Raw genomic sequence first — 22,378 nt, 5'->3', positions numbered from 1 at the left:
AAGCTTGTTGTGAACTTGAGTAAAAGCGAAAAGATCGCAAACAAATCTAAGTCAGTTATTTCTACTCTTAAGAAACCTTACCTATTAATGATGTACTTACAACCGTTTGTGTACAAGAATTTTGGTTTAAATTACATTTAAATCTCACGATTCCTTACAACAAAAGGCTATATTTCCATAACTACGGTACTATTGCTTTTCATTGTTATTATACTTTTATTATTGCTGTATTTGTAATTGTTTGATACCAGTATAAAAGTGTCACGAGCCGGCATTAAATGCTAAATCAGCAAACATCAGCCAAGTCCCCGGTGACGAGAGGTCGCCGGGAGAGTCAGAAGTTAGTGTCGAGAGTCGGAAGCGAGTAGCCTTAGTGTGTGCACCGTAGAGTGGGCCCGTGCGGAGGTTTGGGCCATGCCCAACGTAAGACACCCTCCACGGGCCAGCACCACGGAAACATCAACAGGTACAGTGATGACAATTGGTCTTTCTATTGTCTATTCTACAACATATCTGAACTACTAGACACTGCAATTTTTTTACAATCCTGTACAAGTAATGGGAAATTGAATACAATTAGTCCAGATACTAAAGAAATTTAAAAGCGATCATGTTGTCGTAACATATTCTCCATTTTAACAAGATTTTTTGCTTTCTACACGATTGATTGACTGATTGATTGGTTTGGTTTATTTTACTTTGCTTTTCCGCACCCTTTTGGGTAATCGCGAAGATGCGGATGAGTTATGATTTTATGAAATTTGGTGAAGGGGCACTCACAAAGAACATCCTAGGCCAGGCCAGATTCGAACCCGGGACCTCTAGTCGTAGCGCGCAATGCGAACAACTCCGACACGAAAAAAATTAGACCTGATGTTTGTGACCTTATCATTTTAAATACGAAATTATTTAATTCGCAATACTGGCAAAATAGTAGCCAGCATACGGAGGAGGAAATTAAGTAAACGTTTTACTGCACTATCTTTTGTCAATTACACTACGTTGTTCTTCTATCATTGCAAAACTTTTTTTTTCTAGAGTTATATTTTCTGGCAAACAGCAATCAGTAGCAGGAAGAAGACATTTTTCTTGAGTGAAAAAGATAAGCAATCTCGCTTCTCCACGCTGCTTGGAGAACAAAAGTTCACGTCTCGGTAGATCCAATTTCCGCTGAACGGAAATAGAGTACTGCGACCAAATGTGGACACACTAGTACTTTCCTCTTCTCTACGACATCTTAAAGAAGAGAGATTCTTCTGTGCTACAGCAAAGAATCGCATTTACATACCTTGCAAAATCACCTTTACATTGGTACAATTGCAGATTGGTTTCCTTCAGTTTATCTTGCTCTTAGATGTGAGAAATCTTTCCGACATCCACGACACTATAAAAATCAACGACTGTCCAAAATTGGCATTCAATCCATCATGAACTTATTAGTGGGGAAATTTTATATGTGAATACAACGTTGAATATTTCTCATGTACACAGATTTATATAAGTAAGAACGTCTAACCAAATAATTTCACAACGATTGTACAATATAAATGTTCGAAGTTACGACGTGATATTATTTTTATTTGCATAATCTGTGAACTTCAAAAAAAAAGGAATGTGAGATTCAGTAAAGGTGGGGTCCCACGTGGAGTGACTGTGGATGAATCGGCTGTTAAAGATTTTAGTGGCCAACATCTTCAAATATGCATTCTGACATTCACGTTGTTATTACGTAATTAAACAAGGAATGTTTGTATCGTATGCAGCATTACCTAAACCTGCATTGTCCACTTCTTTCAAATTAGATGACTTGTATGAAAGAACAAATGCACTCACTAGTCGTGACTCGAAAGGAAAACTTTCAGAGCTGAAACCATGTTACGCAACGCGCTCAGCTACAGAGACAGCAATACTGATGTCGTTCTGCTCAATATGTGTATTGCATTATACATCGCTTTTCTGTCTACTACGCGATTACTATATAAGGATAAACAATTATGTTAAATTGTTGAAGGGATGCTCGCAAAGCTTCGTATGTAGGATTGCCAGACGTCCCCTATATACGGAATTGTCCCCTTTTTTAAAGAAATGTCCCGGAATCCCGGAAAATGTTCTCGGGACGCCCATTTGTCTCGCATTTAGCTAAACAAGAACTAATTCAAATTCCAAAATCATTTTATACAACAAGAAATTAATAACAATTTATAACTAACCTAATTGGATACCAATTACCATGCACCACTCAATCCTTATATTAGCATTGGCGTAGAACTGTTCATTGTCGATATGTCGAATAAGAAGCGACTCACGACTGGCAAAGGCAGTTCTGGTTCTAATACAGCTATCACTTGTTTCTTCTCTTGGCCAATGGAATCAGAGTGGAGTGGATAATATTCAGGGCTTAGGTGATGTAAAGAGTTTTATTTTATTTCGTCATGTCAAAAAGAAAGTGTTCTTATAGTAGTGATTATTCTAAACAAAGGTCCTCTTAAAGGACGCCAAGTGTTCACTCAAATATTAATATATTTTGTCAAAATGTTAAAAATTCAGCATTAACAATGCTTTAAACTGCAATTGATTTTGTAATGTTTAAAAATGTTATAAAAATAAATTTAACTATATCCATGTCTATATGTCCCGTTTTTTATTTTAGAAGTCTGGCAACCCTATTCGTATGAGAACCAGAGGAACGTAACTCCAAAACGAATCTCCTCTGAATGGCTCTCAGATCGACATAAATCCTTAGCAGTAAGGTGGAGTCGCGTATCTCCAATTTACTGACTTTTAAAAGTCAGACATATTCCTAAGGATACATTATTTCTCTCTCCTCCTATCACCAACCTACAAAAATTGTACATAAGTAATGCTGATGTAAAACTGAGCACTGTTTAACCTTGGAACTATTTTGTATTATATTGTTTTGTTTTGATTTTAACACTATTTAGTCTAATGTTTTTTGTTTTTTTCCTGTTTAAATTGGCTTTGCTGTACTGGAAATTTCATTAAATAAATCTGGGAGGCATGCAATAGTCTACTGAAACGAGCAAGAAATAGTGACGTTTAGCGATAAAAGAGACTCGACATGTTTTGGAAACCGATCAAAAACTAATAACAGAGTCCTCGTAAACAGCTACAAATCACACTTCTTCCCGCCCACAGGCAGTCCCAAATCTGATATTTCTCGCCTGCGTCTGCCGTTAAGAGTGATTTCCGCTAACGAATGTATGTTTTGAGACGGCGCTCCTCAAGCATGTCCGCGGATTGTTATGCCAAGTTGGTTCCTGGCAGCGAGTGCCAGAACTCAATGGTCTGGCGCGAGGCCAAACTGTATACATCATCTTGGTTCGCCATTGTAAATCTTTCTGTTCGTGTCATCGCGGTTGTTTGCTTTTCCCTGCTGGCCGACAGGTTGGTGGTGAATGGACTTAAGAAGCGCGAAACTGAATATATTCATGCATTAAGAGCCTGTGCCTCGTTATGTCCCGATGGGAACATTCTTTGATTGGCTCTTGACGCCCACAACTGTTGAAGCATGGCTTGAAGGCCAGCTAGGAATTGAACCGTGATGATTGCTGCATATACAGCTGGCGTGCTTCCAATTGGTCACCTCAAACGAGCTCTCGTTTGCTTATTGGCTGACCTACTTTCTCATACAGTAGCGTAGAAAATTTACGTTAGGAAGCACCCCGACTGTACCTCTCAACGTATCCCTACATCACGCACATACATGTGTGTACATATACGTTTGTTTGTGGGAGAGTGAGTTGGTGTGCTTTTGATTACATCAATCTCTATTGGTTTACAGGGCCTCCCCGATGGCGCAGTGGTAGCGTCGTTGCCTTGTAATCAAGAGGTCCCGGGTTCGATACCCGGTGGAGGCACATAGCACATCCCACTTTAAACTGTAGGTCCAGTCCCGATTATCCTTAGTGTCCATAAAGTAGACTTAAAAACACCAAATCAAATCAATCAATCAATCTATTGGTTTACCCGAGTTAAATTATCGACTTCCATAAAACTTTGCGAACGATCATTTATTATTATCGATAGTGCTTCCGGTGTGTCTTCTCGGTAAAATGAAAGCCAAGGGGGATGACTTAATATTGTGATAAAATGAAGAGTTTCGAGAAAAAGGATAATACGGGTATAAAAAGTGCGTATGGTAAAGATAGTACTGAAGAAATGAACATATCGTAAATTACCCAAAGTTGAAGTTTATTAGTTGACAAAATGTCTTCCGTTTAACTTGTCATGTCCAGTATGCTGTTTCAGACTCACGTTTTTGTTCTAAAAGGTTAAAAAATTAGAACCCTACAGGATTGGAACCAGCAGGACATATATTTAGATTCTTGATAACAATCTGCTGTCTTTCGTTCTGCACATGTAGGAAAAAACATTCTATATATCCCATTCTACCAGGGCGACGTGTGTGATTAGTGGGTAGACCGTTCGGAGAGCATCTTGGACGTTGACTGGCCGATGAAATCCCCAGATTTCAACCATATTGAAAATTTGTGGGATTATTTGGAGAGAAGTTCGACCAACTGTACAAGAGCAGCTTACAGAGAATTGCTATTGTAATGCGACCAAAGGAAGGAATAGCGCGATTCTGGGTAAACTATCCTATTGGAGTCTACATTTTGAATCTTGTGCTTGTTATTTTCGTTTCATTGCATTTGTTCATTCTCTGCATTGAAAAACAGAACAATGTTAAGCTGTACCCTGTGGCCGAGTGGTTAGCACATCACTCCCCTGGACGCCAAGGGTTCCGGGTTCGAATCCCGCTCGGGCTTGGTTGTTTGTGAATGTCCATTCATCAATTTCATCATTTCATCACTCATTCCCATCTTCGCAAATTAGCCAAGAGGCCCAAAACGCGAAGTGAAATAAACTAAATCAAATCAAATCAAAAGTGCAATGTTAATTCCCGGTAACTACCACGAAAATTATCTTGAAATGCTATATAATTTACATTTGATTTTCTAATTGCCAAATTATACACTTACCTCTTGATGTCAGTTGAAACAAGTGCCGAACCGCATGAATCACTGCATTACAAATCTCCAGATTTTATATATCCTGCAATAAATAAATACATTATTAATATTTTTAAAGAAACTTTAAAATTAATAACATCTCCGTGGATATGACTAATGCTACTGTTGAGAATATTTTGAAATGTGGTTCTATTTTATATATATATATATATATATATATACACACACACATATATTATATATGACGGTGTTAACCATTTGGCTACGAGAGAATCTTTTATCATTCAACATGCAAAATATTTCTGATAACGTTCTAATTGGGTTTGAGTTTGGGTTTGAGTTGGTGTTTTAAGTCCACTTTATGCACAGTAAGGCTAATCGGGACTGGACCTACAGTTTAAAGTGGGATCCGAAGCACTTGTGCCTCCACCGGGTATCGAACCCGGGACCCCTTGATTACAAGGCAATGACGCTACCACTGCGCCATGGGGGAGGCGTAACGTTCTAATAGTAAATGTTTAGAACAGTTTGTTTTTTTCGTTGTAAATGTCAGTTAATGGCAAAATTATTGTACAGTTCTCCCATAACTTAATATTGTTTTACACATTGACCACTGCTCATGCTTTTTCTACCAACATAAAAGTTAATCTCTGTTTTTTCTATCGATATAGGTTAATCTCGATGATGAGTATGCATACTGGTTTGATGAAATAGATGAAGGGAAAGAAACACACTTAGACTTCCTTGTTGCTTGATTGAATTGGAAATTCTGGGTGCGGCAACACTTAGGTTACTTTGCACCCGTCACATTACACGAGGCCCAGGCCCTTATTATAACTAAAATAAAATAAACGTGTTTGAGGACTTGAACATTCTTAGTTTGGTTGAAAGCTGAGGCTGTAATGGCGCACTCGGCATACAAAGACAAAACACAAAACAACTGTCCTACAGAGGATTATACTGGCCATATGTCCAGACGCCAGAGCCTCGTTAGCCTGCAAAATGCAGTCCAGAGTGCAATACGTGGAAGTGAGATTGACATTAGGGTATACTGCGTGGAAAGGTCACCCCAGACGTTCTTGTTTTACAAACGATTCGAACCTATGACAGCTGGTTTCCATGCGGGTTGGTGTAGCAGCTTGTTAAACCAAATTACCAGGTTCGAATCTTTGGTTGTATATATTGTGACTGTTGTTTCATAAACGTCATCATCATTATTCTTCAAATTGTCTCCTAACTAACAGTATAAATTAGTGGAGACAGACACTCGGATGAATTAATTGCGTAGTATATTAAATTCCACTTCATCAAGTTCTTTGATGAGCAGTATGTTACGAAAGAAAAAATTGTGAAAATTGTTACAGGTCTAAAAGGTCAATAATATCAATAAATATGTAAAGATATTGGTTATGGATCAGTCAAATTTTCGTACTCATTTATGTTATCAATTTTAAGGGGTGACATTTGAAACTTCAACAAAACCAATTGCGCCTATATTTAGGTTACAATTAGAAAAAGATAATTGTTGAAAGATGATACTAGACTCATTTGCACGTAAATTACAGCATAATCCTAAACTGGCGTTTGGAAGATGAAACTTGATTTCAGAGAAGAATTCATTGTTACCTAGTTACGAACTGAAGCTATTAGGATTTGGTATCGTCTGCGTGTTCTTTCATTTCGTGATTGTGGGTTGGTTTAATTAAACAGTAACTAGACATTACAAAGTAACACAGAGATAACTCCTCAATAAGACATATTTTCCCTAGATTATACAGTGGGACCTTGCTGACCGAACCATTTCAGTGGCCTGCTTACGGTCTCGATATTGAAGGATTCAGGTTCAAGTTCTGCCATTGGAGTGGCCGTTTTTAGTTATTAGTATCCCATCATCAATTTCATATAATCATCATTCATTCTCAGTCACGATTAGTCTATAGAAACGGAAAAGAGTAGTAAAATAAGAAAATACAAATTATGTGTTAAGATGATATAGACAGATGATATGATCGATTCTAATGGGTTCTGTTGGGTTCCGCTCCAGGAAGATTTTTTTCTCCCACAATTTTAATTCGGTCCAAGTTTCGTACTGTTTCATTGAAAAATGGTTCCTGGATCATATTTTAATTCATCCGGAAAAGGTTCCTGGACCGAATTGAAATACTCTACAGATAAAAAGGTTCTTTACGATCCAGAACTCATTTACGCTTGCTGCTTTTCTCTCCTGGTCCGAAATTGAATTTGTTTAAAATCCCTGCACCTTTAACAACCCTGGACAGAGGGGATGACATGAAGTAGTTTTGGCGTTCAACTCCCCCCCCCCCACACACACACACACAAATACCCCTGAAATAATATTAAAATATGATGACAATAATGACCCTGTAAGACAAAGTTTGAATATTTCGCACCCAATTTGCCCTTGGTAAAGATATAGTCAGTAGTTATGTTATACAATTAATTCAAACTAAATTGTCTGATGAACCATATGTTGGCCAAGTATTGAAATTGTTCGAAAGATGGTATTAAGTTGTGACTGACCCAAAGATGATCATTTACTTCATTTATTATGTTTTGTTTAATTTTGTGTTTAATATGTATATATCTATGTTATCAATTTCTGTTTTGTTATATTTTGGAAAACGTTGTTGCATTAATATGATGTATAATTAATTATTATCACATTCTTGATAATGTAAAATTACGATGTATACATTTCTATATACATTTTTGACCGTAGCAACGATAAACAAACAAAACACAGTATATCAATAAGTCATAAGTGATAAAATATATGGAAATTTTAAATAGTGACGTCCAAGTTTCATTGAAGTTATAAAAATCCTAATTGCTATTTCGTAAAGTGAATACTAGGATGCTTCGTTGAAGTTCAAGTTAAAGGCTTGCTTCAAAGTTTATCATACGTAAACCTGAACATTTTTCGATTTCTATTTCCAGGTATATAATGAACTTCTAGATTTAGCAAAGGTTTCGTGATAAAAAGCTAAATCCTTTAAATATTTGAAAACGTCCCTCAACTGCGATAAACCCCAAAATGATCAATTCTACCTGAAATTATACAACATTCAAACATCTATTTTCGTATTTTTTTCTTTTGTAGACAATGGTATAGTAAAGTCGAGACGCGGATTCAATTTCAGACGGGTTATTTTCTCCCATCAATATTTCTACTTAAGCAGCTCTGGAACACACCCGACATGTTATGCCAATATTGTAAAATAACACGAAAATATAAACGGACACCATCCGCAAATCAGTGATATGAATATAATTCACTATTCAAATATAGCTATCAATACAAATGTCACATGAAATGAGGAAAGAGTAGTAAGAAGATAAAGAATCAACTACAACACTATTTTTACTTTCTTTTAAATTAGACAAAGAAAACAATTCCTAGATTAAGGTAAACTCAAATTAAAATTCTCAGAAACAAATATACACGAAAAAATTGTATGGTTTCTCCTAATTGTGTCTGAAAGAGACAAAATGTATTATGTGAAAGAAAACGAAATTAAGATGTAACAAAAGTTTAGATGAATACTGTTTACCTCATTCTTTTATCACTACCTGCTTCGATGTTTTTCTTCAGAAAGTTACGCATAAAAACTAATTAATTTTGAGGTAAACAAGACATTTGATTGAGTACTTTCGTAACCATTAATTAAAATTCAAATGTGGTAGTTTTCTAAATGTAATTTTGGCTAAATTGTTTTGGTTTGAATTGATCAGAATTACTAAACAAAATCGGTGCTGGTGAAAATTTTTCGCCTATTTATAAGGTTCGTTACAAGCAACTTTTTCTTTCATTTCCTTTTTTGCTATTCAAGACGGTTTTTCTTGTGCAGTCCAGTAATCATGGACGTTGGAATTTCTTACGTAGAACAACTTGATTATAGTGAATATGAACAAGAAAAAATTGCCAGGATCGAGGTACGAGGAACGAAGCGCGGTTCCTTTCATAAAACATCCATTCACAGAGGAAAACGGATGTAAATTGAGTCATTTTTGAACAGTATGAGGAAATAGGTGCAGCTTACAAAGCCAGTTACAAATTACCTTTCCCTTTCAAGATATCCGTTTGTGGGGAAAAGAAAGAGGCAATCTATATGCATGATGTGCTTCAAAGGAGATGTAATCTAACGAAATTGTATTTCGTATAAGCAAGAAATAAGGTTGTTGCAATATTGACAAGCTTACGGAAGGTCAAGAGGAACGTTGGTAGATTGTTCTGTAAGGATAAGCAAAAAACAAGGTGCATTGGTTTTTCAATTTCCAAACCGAATTTCTTGACATTGAGGCTGAATAGTGCTTGGTTTCATTCCTGTTGGCCCTCTCCTGCCTTACTTATCGAGGCCCATGGGGAGAAATATTTCCAAAAGATTATGTAAATTGGTGACAGAAAACAGTTACTTTCAAAAGACATTATCATCATCATCGTCTCGAATATTTTATACCACTGTACTTAACATATTTCCAAACATAAAGATTATTATCCATAATATATTACGTCATTTCTTAAATTTGTACATGTCTTTCTGTATGTCAAATTTATTTGCCGATCTCCGTGGCAGAGTAGTTAGCACAGCGCGCTATGACGCCAGGTTCGTTCACGCATGGGTGTTCTTTGTGCGTGTCCCTTCATCAATTCTATCCTATCATTAGCCATATTCATCTTCGCAATTAGCCAACAGTGGCAGAAAAGGGAAGTAAAATAAACCAAGTTAATCAATCAATCAGTCAAAGTTGTCTTAACTTCATCTTATACTCAGATAGGCTCACTGAGACAGTTTAAAGTGGGATCCGAGCCACCGGGTATCGAACCCGAGACCATTGTCTATCAATACTCATATATCTTCCTGTCTTGATCCTCCATTCATTCCTTTGAATAAATGGAGCTAAAGGTATAATATTTAAGTATGACAGGGCAAGAAACACCAGGCACTTAATGCAAAATCCAAAGTAGAAGATCGGCCTTAATCCTTCTTGTCAACGTAAATTCTCATCCTTGGATTGATTAGAGGAAAAAACATACGTTGGAGGATGCTTGCACAACAGAGGATCGATTTTCTCTGTAAAAACATCTGCGAGCTGGCTTCACAGCGGAGATTAGATCTCGGGCATCGTTTCCACTAGCATATTCATTTTTATGGGGAGAGAACGGCCACTGGACGACGGGACATTAACGAATTTTTAAGCCGTGTGCGCTGGCTTTTGCAACTCTTTCTATTTGCCCCGTATTCGTCGCTGGAGCAAAACATTAGAAGCAGGAGGCGTGAAGGGTCGAAATGGCACTGCACGGGATACGCAATATAGAGTAGTGCGTCGCGTCAGGTTTTAGAGGGAATATTCAGAATACTCGGGACTAAGTACAGTCGATGTCAAAAGTGTTATTTATTCATAAAACTGATAGGTCACTAAATCCCTTGGATATAGGCAACCGGAACTACAACAGATCTAGATGCGTTGCGTGCCATGCAAGGATGTTACTGCCAATTTAGCAAAAATGTATCAATTATAATATTGTATAAGCCTATTTCGGTTCTTCAGATCAATAGGTCAATTATAACACATCGCACTAAATTTTGTGATGGAAATATGTTGAAATTATCACTGAAATTAGATAAAGGGAAAGAAAAAATATATCCTGTTCATAGTTTTGATTGATTTGATTTATTTTACTTTTCTTTCTGCCACTTTTGGTAATCGCGAAGTTGGGGATGAATGATGATACTGATGAATTGACACTCAGGAAGAACACAACACCTCTATGTCCATGCAGGGATTCGAACCCAGTAGCCCTGGCGTCGTAGGGATCTGTGCTAACCACTTCGCCACGGAGGTCGGCATATTCTACTTATAGAACAATGACAAAAATATAGTTTAGATCAGCTGTGAAAAGCTGTTATCGCTATTGCCCCCTGCACAGGTTTAACTGTTCATCTGAAAATGTTTTGTGGCCTTAGAACTTCTAGTTTACTAAAAAGATACAAAGGACTGTTAAGTGTTGAGTCCTGGAGAAAATTATTTTTAAACTCCCCCAATTTACCTTCTTCTTTTTCTTCTCTCCCCCTCTATCTTCTCATTATGTTATCTTGTCCTTAATTTTGTTTCTCCACTTCGCTTCTTCACCTCTCTCCATAGTCCCCTCCCTTTTCGCTTTCCATTATCTCCCTCTCTTACATATGCACACACAGCCTGTGAAGAGAATATCCTTGAAAGTGGAATTAAAAGGTAGAAATAAACAATTAAAATAAATTACTGACTTGTCAAAAGATTAATAAGAATTTTCATTGAAACTTTTTCATAAGAAACATGGTCTTTTAAAACGCTTTCCTGAGTAATTCCTTCCTTCTAATATAGTTACTACGTTACCACCACACTAAAAGAGACTATTAATTATGCCTGCCGGACCCTGTGGCCGAGTTGTTAGCACATCGAGCTGCGATGCCAAGGGTCCCGGGTTCGAATCCCGCTCGGGCTTGGTTGTTTGTGAATGTCCATTCATCAATTTCATCATTTCATCACTCATCTCCATCTTCGCAAATTAGCCAAGAGGCACAAAACGCGAAGTAAAATAAACTAAAATCAATCAATCAATCATATTAATCATGCCTGAACGAAACGGAGCTTTGACATCCTCACCAAATAAAGTTAGGGCAAAAATAACTGCATATTCTTACTTCTGAGAAGACGCACATGTAAAATGATATGCTACATGACCCCTTCCCATTTAAAAATCTGGATGTAATTCCAAGATGGCAGCCTTCAAGATGTCCGCCAAGATACATACTAGCCCCATCCGGTGTGCCTCCACCCCCAATTACCCATCCGAAATTTCATCGCCCTCCGTCAAGTCGTTTTCAAATTAAAAGGGCCGGACCCCGTGGCGGAGTGGTTAGCACATCGCGCTACGATGCTAGGGGTCCCGGGTTCGAATCCCGGCCTGGGCATGGGTGTTTATGAGTGTCCATTCATCAATTTCATCATGTCATCAATCACCCCATCTTCGCAAATTAGCCAAAAAGTGGCACAAAAAGCGAAGTAAAATAAACTAAATCAATCAACCAATCAAATTAAAAGGGTGGTGCCGGACATTTGCCTCACCCTGTAGAGTAATTGTCGAACAGAGCCCCGCCCTCCAGTAAAATTTCAAACTAGGCGATTCACTGTGATGATGCATCAGACAACCGAGATATGTTGCACAACAATACATTCCCACAATTAATAGAAAACAATGGTCACTATAAATTGACCATCTCGACAACCATTTCAACAATGCAGAAACGGCATTAGTAGCAACTTGCATTAATAAAGCACGCATTGCAAACATAATAGAAAATCATGTGCATCGACTGTTGTTATAAGATCATACTGTAAATCACGATTTGTGGCGTAGGTTGTTTGATTGTGGTGACATCTGCTGAAAATGCATATACTAGTATCTTTCCCGCAACAAGTTTATGGGAACAGCTAATTTCAGAGTGTGTGCGACTCTAATACTAGTTGCTTTCGAAACACAACTGAGATTTCTGACGGATGCTGAATAAATTATGGTATATCAGATATATCAATATCATGCAAATGATACTGATATGTTAGCCATTTGGCAAGGAAAACTTAGGTTTCTTATTACTTCTATAAAAGGAAATTACATACATTTTTCTTTATGGCAATTTGAAATTAAACTTTGTTATCTTCCTACGTGTGGTTTATCTTCTCAATTTCAAATAAAATTCTAAATTATGTAAAAAAGATCAAGATATTAACTCATTTCCACCACAGTAAAACATTCAGAAACAATAAAGAAAAATGTTAGAAAAATACTCATAAGTCCAGAGCCATCTATTGTTCACCATAGCAAACCTTATCCCAACATTGTAGCGATTTTTTTAAACCTATTTTATTTCAAATTATTCAGTAATAAGTTAAAATCAGACAATATTGTAAAAAACTATTCAAATTTGTTAATATAAAACTTTGTAGAAATTATGTCAACTTGTATTCGATTCTGGAAAGAAAAAATATCATTAAAGAATGAGGTAAAAAATTATCATGAGCACTACAGAAATAAGATGGCGGAAGCCTGAAATCGAAAAATTGTAAGTAGTTTCTTATTTCTTTATCCCAGGTTGCGTTTGTGTTTTACCGAAGCAATAAGACGTGTAATATTTGTATATTTCGCATCAAGTGCTTCAAAAACGTCATATAGAGATGACTCAATATGTCGAAGTACAAGGTGGTTATAATTAAAGTGACGGTGTTCAGAGTGGTACAGCACGGGCTGTAATGAGAGTAGCAGTCTGAAACTTCGTAGATATGCTAATGAAGCAATGCGCTCGCGAATTATGCAAAAAAAAAAAAATAGTTCCAATTCTCGCCACCAGGGTAAAAAATGGCGCTGTAAGCAGTCAAAACGTGGTATAGTTACAGGAAAAAGGCAGGAAAGATCAAACACATGAGAACAATGGCTCTGGCATGTTTATTAGAAACTATGGTTACAAGAACTATTCAATATGGCCTCCCAATTCAGCAACATGCTGCATTCGTAACACGGCATGGTCGACGGTTGCTCGCAGCATGTCTGGTGAAATCTGAGCGACATGTCGTTGTATGCTAGCCTTCAGATCAGGCAGAGACCGGACATGTCCCTGATAGACACGATCTTTTAAATATCCCCACAGCCAGAAGTCACATGGATTAAGGTCGGGGGATCCGGAAGGCCAATCATCTGGAAACTGCCTAGAGATGATGCGGTCATTAGTGAAGGTTTCTCGCAGCAAATCTTTCACGTGGCGAGCGACATATGGTGTTGCCCCATCTTGCATGAAAATGGTGGTGTGTTCACAGTTCCGTTCTTGCAAAGCTGGAATCACGTGTTGCACAAGGAGGTCCCTATAACGTGCAGATGTCACTGTACACCTAACAGGCCCTCGAGGTGTCATCTCCTCAAAGAAAAACGGACCAAGAATGAAGGAGCTAGTGAACCCACACCATGCAGTCACGTAAACTGAGTGCAATGGTTGTTCCTGCACAACATGTGGACGAGTGGAACCCCATATGCGACAGTTCTGAGTATTCACTGCACCGACCAAAGTAAAATGCGCCTCGTCAGTCCACAGAATATTCCCCGGCCACATGTCATCCACTTCCATGCGTGCCAAAAACCGATGGGCAAACTCACGGCGTTGTGAAATATCTTGGGGTTTCAATGGGTGTACAATTTGAATCTTGTAGGGATACCAGTGTAAAATGCACCGCAATACCTTGCGAACTGTTGACCAGGGGAGTGACAATTCACGTGCCACAGCTCTAGCACTGGTTGCAGAAGTTGAGGCATGTGCTGCACGGTCAGCTACAGCTACAGCAACTTCGTCCACAACTTCCACGGGGATGGGCCGCCTTCCTCTCCCTGGTGCAACACCCAATTCACCTGTTTCCTCGAATTTCTTCATCATCTTCTTCAGCCCATTAATTGACATGGGCCCTCTTCTCAGCCCTTTCTGTTGGCGATATTTCCGCAGTGCAGCGTTACTATTGCTCCCATTCTGGTAAAACAACTTCACTAGCAGTGAACGGTCTTTCTTCGCAATAGCCATTGCTTTTTACACGGGAAAAATCAAACTTTTAATGTTCGGCGAACATTCACATCACTAAAGGAAAAAAAAGCAACAAGCGTCACCAACAACAACCAGGGAGCTCACACAATGGTTAGGCAATGTCACCGACTTTGACGTCAGAGTTACGGAAAATTCCACGTTTTGACTGCTTACAGCGCCATTTTTTACCCTGGTGGCGAGAATTGGAACTTTTTTTTTTTTTTTTTTTTTTTTTGCATAATTCGCGAGCGCATTGCTTCATTATCATATCTACGAAGTTTCAGACTGCTACTCTCATTACAGCCCGTGCTGTACCACTCTGAACACCGTCACTTTAATTATAACCACCTGGTATATCATTTCCAGGCATGTATAATTACCCAGCAATGTGTGCTGTAACGTAATGATGATTACCCAGCAATGTGTGCTGTAACGTAATGTATTTTGTTCAATATCTCTTGGCTTGTTAGGCTGAACAGAAAAATGTGAATGGGTGTTAACCGGCCTGTCACGCAAGAAAGTTACGTGTAATGCGCAGGCACGTATCCAGGAGAAGGGCTCAGGAGGCTGAAGCCATCCCAACCCACCCCGAAATCATACAAATATCTTATTTAAATATGGTATAGTGGTAATTAATTTTACTTTCTTAGGATGATTAAACTTCTCGTATAATAAGTTGTAATGTACTGAGAAATTCATCTTCAGTGTTTCTATCCACCCCACTTTTCCGCCTTTAGATGGCTGCTGCTGATATGGGATGCCCTCCCCCCGAAATTAAATTCTAGCTACGAAAGAGCTATGCGGTATTTCTTAATAATAATAAATCCAAAAGTTTGTCACTCTACTTCATTTTACTTATTGGAATGAAACAGTTTCACAGTTTCTTCTTGCCGCCTCGATCGCTGAGTGGTCGACTCACGATCTCGTTAGCGGAGGTTATGGTTTCGAGTCCTGGCCTTAGCAATTGTGTTCCCTTGCGAGTGTTACTTAATACAATAACATGTTCAACGTGAGCCTAAAAGTGACGCGCAATTAAAAAATACAAGAATATAATACGCTTTTGGAACTTTTTTCATCTTAATATGCCTACTTTCTATGTTACATGTGCACTCAAGTTCATTTAATCACGTTTGACTATTATGGTCGCAAATAACCAAAATATTAGAAATATCAAAATACGAGGGTCACTATTTATATTTTGAGCCTTGGCAACACTGATTAAAGGCGCGATTTGACGTTTGCACGGAATCGTCTGGCATTATTGACCATAACGTACTTCAAATGTTTTGTCAATAGCTTCATTTGTGTTGTTTATGTTGCCTTGGAGATTGCGCGACAACAATAAAATGGAATTAACTCGTGAAAATTTTCGTGCGATGATTTTTTACGATTTTCGACGTGGATTATCAAGACAAGAGTGCATCGATCAACTTACTTCCACATTTGGCGATGAAGCCCCATCCTTTGCCACTGTGAAACGCTGGTGTAACGAATTTAATCGTGGCCGCCATTCGCTCACCGACGAGATTCGCGAAGGTCGTCCAAAATCAGTTGTTGCTCAAGAAAACATTGATGCTGTGCAAAACCTAATACTGCAAGATCGTCATGTGACATACTGTGAGATTGAGGCAACCATAGGCATTAGTTCCACCAGCATATATAAAATATTACATGATCATTTAGCTGTGAGAAAGGTATGTTCTCGTTGGATCCCACACAATTTGACAAAAATTCAAAAAGACGCTCGCGTCAATTGGTGCAAACAAATGCTCAATAAATACAATCGTGGTGCTTCAAAAGACGTATATAAGATTGTAACAGATGACGAATCATGGATATATGCATATGAGCCGGAACGTAAACAGCAGTCGACTCTATGGGTGTTTCAAGATGAACCCAATCCAACAAAAGTTGTTCACGCTCGAATCACATCGGATCAAATGGTCGCCTGTTTTTCGGGAAAGCTGGTCATGTGCAACTGTGCCTTTAGAGGAACGTAGAACGGTCAACTCTGAATGGCACACAACAATTTGTTTGCCAGAGATCTTTGGTCAAATACGGAAAACAAACAAAGCTGTCGGATCATTCTTCATCAAGACAACATCAAGACACATCTCGTCTAACAACCGACTTTATGAACAGTCAAAAAATCGAATTGATGGGTCATCCACCGTACAGTCCTGATTTGGCACCCAATGACTTCTTCTTGTTCCCGAATGTCAAGAATAAATTGCGTGGACAACGATTTTCGTCGGCGGAAGACGCCGTTGATGCGTTCAAAAACCATATTATGGAGATGTCTCAAGGAGATTGGAAAAACTGCTTTGACAAATGGTTCGAACGAATGCAAAAGTGTATTGACCATAAAGGAGAATACTTCGAAAAACAATAAAGCAGTTGTCAATGCCAAATTCCTGTTTTTTCATTATTAGGCTCAAAATATAAATAGTGACCCTCGTAGTACAATAACGAGGTATCTTTTTTCTAATTATCTTTGTCTGAGGTAATGATTAAGACTAGGGCTGAGCCGATACTACTTTGAACTGATGCCCTCCCGATACCGATACTCTAACCTATTCCCACCGATGCTTGAAAATTGCAACACTTCAAAAGTTGTTAAAACTATTGATAACTATTAGAGGGTGAGTATATCACTCCAATTTACCAGAGTTTTGCTTGAAAATATTACAAAAATTACATCAGAATAAAAGTACCTGTTATATAATCACAAAATAGTTTTTCACATAATACTGGGAGAAAATAAATGGAAAATCACAATTTTGTGTAACTTCCAGAACGGCATTTTTGCGGGCACTGCGAACGATCAAAACACCGGAGAAGCATCGGCCAGTATCGGTAAATAAAATCCAACCAATACATTTCGATATCGGCTCAGCCTTAATTAAGGCAAAATATCCCTTACCACGTAACATTTATCCTTCATTGTAGGACAAAGAATAAACGATTTACGAGCAAGAACATTACATTTTGATTCTTGGCTTGCAAGGGCTGAACCGTGAAGATAAATCAAGTTGTAGTCCCTTCAGAAATGTTAAGCGAGTCCATATAAACCAGAGGATTTGCAAACCGTGAGGAAATGCGGACTGCCAGTTTCCTTGCAGTTGTTAAAACACAGAAAACGAAGGAAACTTGTCTTCAAAGTCACTTGCAATCTGTGCACGTTAACGGTTCATAATTCTACGTAACTGCCTCGCGTTTACCAGCTCGGTAGCAGATGTTATACGAACACTCAACGCTTATATAACAATCTGTTTATGAACCAACTATGGAGAAAGGAAAGATTCGATTTCTTTATATCCAGCTGCAAGATAAACTTGGTCCATAAGCCTTGTGCATATACAGGGTGTACGAGAAGTCTCCGTACCCTTACATTATATTACATAGTTCATGTTACCGCTAGATACGTATGTATGTATGACATATTTATTTATTATAACATATGTATCTATTAATAACATACTTGTAAACTTTACGTTACAGTACATAGTTTGCTCCGTGCGTTGTCGTTCATGCACCCCCAGGTACATTTCCCTCAGAACTGTAACTATATGCGCTCACATCAGTCACGGCGCAAGAACTGACATACGAATTCGAACAAGCGTTCCATGTGATCTTCAGAGCAAGGATATCAACCACGAAAACGAAATAATTTCCAAGCAATACCGGCAAATTTTCAACACGGTCGCAACAGGTTACATGCAAGTAGGGGTATGGGAACTTCTCGGACTGCTATGGTGAATTTGCACTCGTTCCAAAGTTCAAAGCATCAGCGCAAAGAAGCCACCTTGGTGGCCCACAGCATTGAGTTGTTGATCTCACCAACCAAGGTCACAGGTTCAATCCCAGCCTGTGCATGGTTGTTTCTTTCTTGTGAGTGTCCGTTGTTCTAATCATCGTTCATCATCTTCGTTTCGAATAACTTAAGAAGCAGAAAAGCCACTGAAGGAGTGTAGGTGCATACTTTGGGAAAGGAGGTATTTTCTTCCTCCCACGAGAATATCCCAAAGGGGCTAGATTACTTATGAAGTGAGTAAACTTTCCATATGTAAAGCCATCTAATAGTTTTGTAGATAAAGCCAATAGGTTACACTTGCAGAGTTATAAAAGGTTAATACGAGTATTTACAATATCGCAAGAGAAGAGACGATTTAAAATAACGTTCTCTTTTTACAAAATTATAATTTGCCTGGCTCCACGCACATATAAATACATGTACGGGGTGTCGCCATACAACACCAACAAACTTCCACAACGTGTCCAGGATATCAAGACAAACCGCTCTTCTTAGAAACATTTTGCTCGTTCGGGCCTCGTCTCTACTTTACGAGCCATCGAAAACTCATTCACTTTGTATCCTGGCTGCATGTATGCAACTATGGGGCGAAGATTCATGGTTACCAGTGACATAATTTTATCGGAAAACAATAAATATATTATAAATCTACAATCTGTGTTAGCTATCAAATACCTCTGGGCAAGGCCTAAGAAGCTTTTAATTCTTCCATTCTCTCTATTCGGGTTATGGGACAAACCCACGCCTTATCTAAGGTTCGAACTTTGGACCTCTGGTTTCGTACCGCATTACTCTGACCACTTTGCCACGGAGACCGGTAACTGTTTAATATAAGAACGTCAAATAGCATGCAATATATGCATGGTTGGTGATTCATGTAAGATTTTAGTGGGGAAGATTTTAAACGCTAAAACTCCACCTTGCCAGTATGATAATGTTTCCACACCGTACTATTTTAATATCTTTCGTTAGAAAAAAATAAATGGCACTGGCAACCGTGAATCTATGTTGCATGGCTGAATACATATAGGATAGAGAATGACATTTTCCGGCACTTGGTGTGTCTGCCTGTCCCAAAACAATTATAGTCCATTGTGGAGCCCACCGCATCGAGTCCCTGATTTCATTCCCGATAGGAACATATATCAGTGATTCGAATCCTGCGTATAACAGTAGATAGAATACTGATTAGTCTATCCGTGTAAAATTTGACTGAAAAACATTGCATTGCGTCTAATAAGAGAACATTCATTAGTCAATGAATTAACACAAGATTTTAGAAATAGGCTATTGCCTTTAAAAATATAAACAGTGCAGTCTCGAAAACATAACAACAAACATTTCCACGTGCCTAATCTAAAGTTCAATAGTATTTGGTATTGACACTGGTTCCATTAATCGGAAAACACCTCTGCTGTCGAGAATCCATAATAATACACTAATTGCACATCACTCAAGCTCACGGTTCATTATCCTCTGCATAGACTAGTCATTGACCTCATTAAGGTAACAAGCAACGGGAAATCTTATTTCATTTTCCAAACTAATGACCTTCATTTCGCAGGATTCTATAGAGTGATATTTTCCAATATCTTTTTCTAAATTCTCGTACTTTCGAATGGTGAATTTTGAAAAGGTTCATTGAATATTCCTATCTATTGAATAACCTAACAAGAAGATTCATCAAGGTTCATTGGTTCGTAGTAGAGATGCAGTGGATGATAACTTTCCATGTTAGCTTGCAAATAAGTCCTAATGATCTTCAACGTCTGCAAATCAGATATCAGATGCATCTGATTGCAGTGTGTGTTTGACTCAATTCAATAAAAATAGCCCAATCAAGTGCACGTACTGGTCCACAATAACAAAATATATCAGTGATGTATTCAGACATAAGATAATCTCATTTCAATGTTCTCTTATTCCAGGAACGTATATGCTACTTCTATAAGTTTCGATTTGGCATAGGCGTTCGAATACTGAATACCTTGTTCAACTTCATTACTAAAGAAAATCGGAAGACGCTTCAGAGCAAAATCACAGATACTTCAGAACTATGACCCAATAGAAAAGCGAATCAACAAATGAGATATAATTTCCCTCTGTAAAATACTTAGAAATCAATATCACACACTTCTTTATTGGTAGAAAATAAGGAAAATTATTGCCCTTGGCTGGTGTCGAAACTACGATTCACTGATGAAAGATTTGTACGCTAAGTAACACTAACATGACGTTCTCTATCTTCTTGTTAGGCTATTTACTTTCGGAAAAATATTCTTAGTCACTCAATAACTAAATTGTAACGTGTAGCAGTGTTCACTTTACAAATATGTATATAAACTTAAAATTTTATTTGCTTTGAACTAATAATAAAAGGTAAAGGGTTCCCCTGTGCATAGCACCACGCCATGAAGGCGTATAGGGGGTGTGGGGGTAACGCCCCACACTTTCTTGATCCGGTCGTGAGTGGGGGTTATGTGATCAGCATCACGCCCCTGACCGCCTTTACCCCCCAGGGTTTCCCCCAGGTACCCATGTTATTCGACGCTGGGTGGGCGCCGGGGGTGATGTGATCAGCATCACGCCCCTGACCGCCTTTACCCCCCAGGGTTTCCCCCAGGTACCCATGTTATTCGACGCAGGGTGGGCGCCGGGGCCGCTTCTACCGTTAGAAAAGTTCCCGGATTTGAACCGGCCGGGGATCGAACCCGGGACCTTTAGCATGGTGGTCAGACGCGTTACCGACTGAGTCACCGCGGCCACTTTGAACTAATAATTATATATGTAAATGGTTAATTGCCAAGGAATGTGGAACACCTCGTATAAAAAAAAAACTATTCATTCTGGTGTTAGATATAAGTTCCAAGAGTTTGTTTCTTTCTGCCAGCAAGCTGAGCTGGAAGTTGATTATCGGTGACAACAATGCAAGAAAGCTAACGCTATTGTGTAAGAGCCAGGCAGACTCAACCTTATGAAAACGTTGTCACAGGGGAAAAGACGAAAGATTAGGCTGTCTTTCTCACCCCATATCTGTCGTGTCCCTTGGCGGACAATAATTTGATTTATTTCATAATAATCCCTGATTCTTTAACTGCAAGACAGTAGTTTCAGAATTTAGTTACGTTAACGCAAAAGAAAGTTATGCCCGCGCAAGACAAAACCTGTATATAAATATTTTTTTTGCTTAACATTTTGACGTTGTATAATTTTTTCTCTTTCTTTGTTGTCATGTCGCGTGGCCGTTGCAGGGGGAGAGGAGAGTTGAAAGAAGCCATACTCCCTGGTTAAATTAAATACTGAGTGTAACAATTAAAATTCTATTGCATATTTAATATTCACAAAAGGGTAAAAATAGTAATTTTTGCAAGTGAATAATTATGTTCCTCATTGTTATTTAATTAATTTGTATTTTATTGTAATGTAAAATTTATGTTAAGATAAAAGTTTGTAAGTCCATCACGGCACCGAGAAATGCTACATAAGCAGCGAAGCTCGGTGGCCCGTGGCCTTTGTATTCGAACTTCTGATAAATGTGGATCTCGTATAACCGTCTTTTCTTTCAACGTTCGAACTTCTGCGTTTATATCCACTTCGATATTAGGAATTAGTTTATTCTGGGATTACCTTAGGACAGTTACTTAGCTCTTCTGGTCAGAAGGCTTATGTTCTCTCTGTTCTATGCTCCTGGTCAGGAGATATAATTGAGAGGGTTGTGATTGTCTTGAGATATACCGGAATTCGGGATCGGCCGATAGACTGTTGGTAGTCAACGTTTGTAACCCTGGTCAGGGTACACCTTTTCTTATTCTGTGGTCACGGGTTAATTTTCGGTTCTCTGGTCAGAGCCTGGAGAGAGAAGAGGAAGTTGGATACTTAACTGGATATCGACAGAACCTAGTGGGAAGAAGGATTGTCGATTGCTTGTAGAAGCTTGGTCAAGATCTGTA

At 38.5% G+C, this 22,378-nt stretch overlaps 1 long non-coding RNA gene across 1 annotated transcript in view; it reads right to left on the bottom strand.

Moving 5' to 3' along the window:
• LOC145978698 (uncharacterized) overlaps nucleotides 1-22,378 on the bottom strand; it is a 164,836-nt gene that overhangs the window by 89,139 nt on the left and 53,319 nt on the right. Inside the window, exon 2 of the long non-coding RNA XR_014440738.1 lies at nucleotides 5,004-5,076. This is a non-coding gene — a long non-coding RNA (uncharacterized LOC145978698). The remainder of the gene's footprint in view (nucleotides 1-5,003; nucleotides 5,077-22,378) is intronic.

Source organism: Lepisma saccharinum, chromosome 25, assembly GCF_977018435.1.
Source record: "Lepisma saccharinum chromosome 25, izLepSacc3.1, whole genome shotgun sequence".
NCBI classification, from domain to species: Eukaryota; Metazoa; Arthropoda; class Insecta; order Zygentoma; family Lepismatidae; genus Lepisma; species Lepisma saccharinum.
The sequence above is the reverse complement of the archived record's forward strand: the minus strand, read 5'-3'. Positions and strand labels throughout refer to the sequence as shown.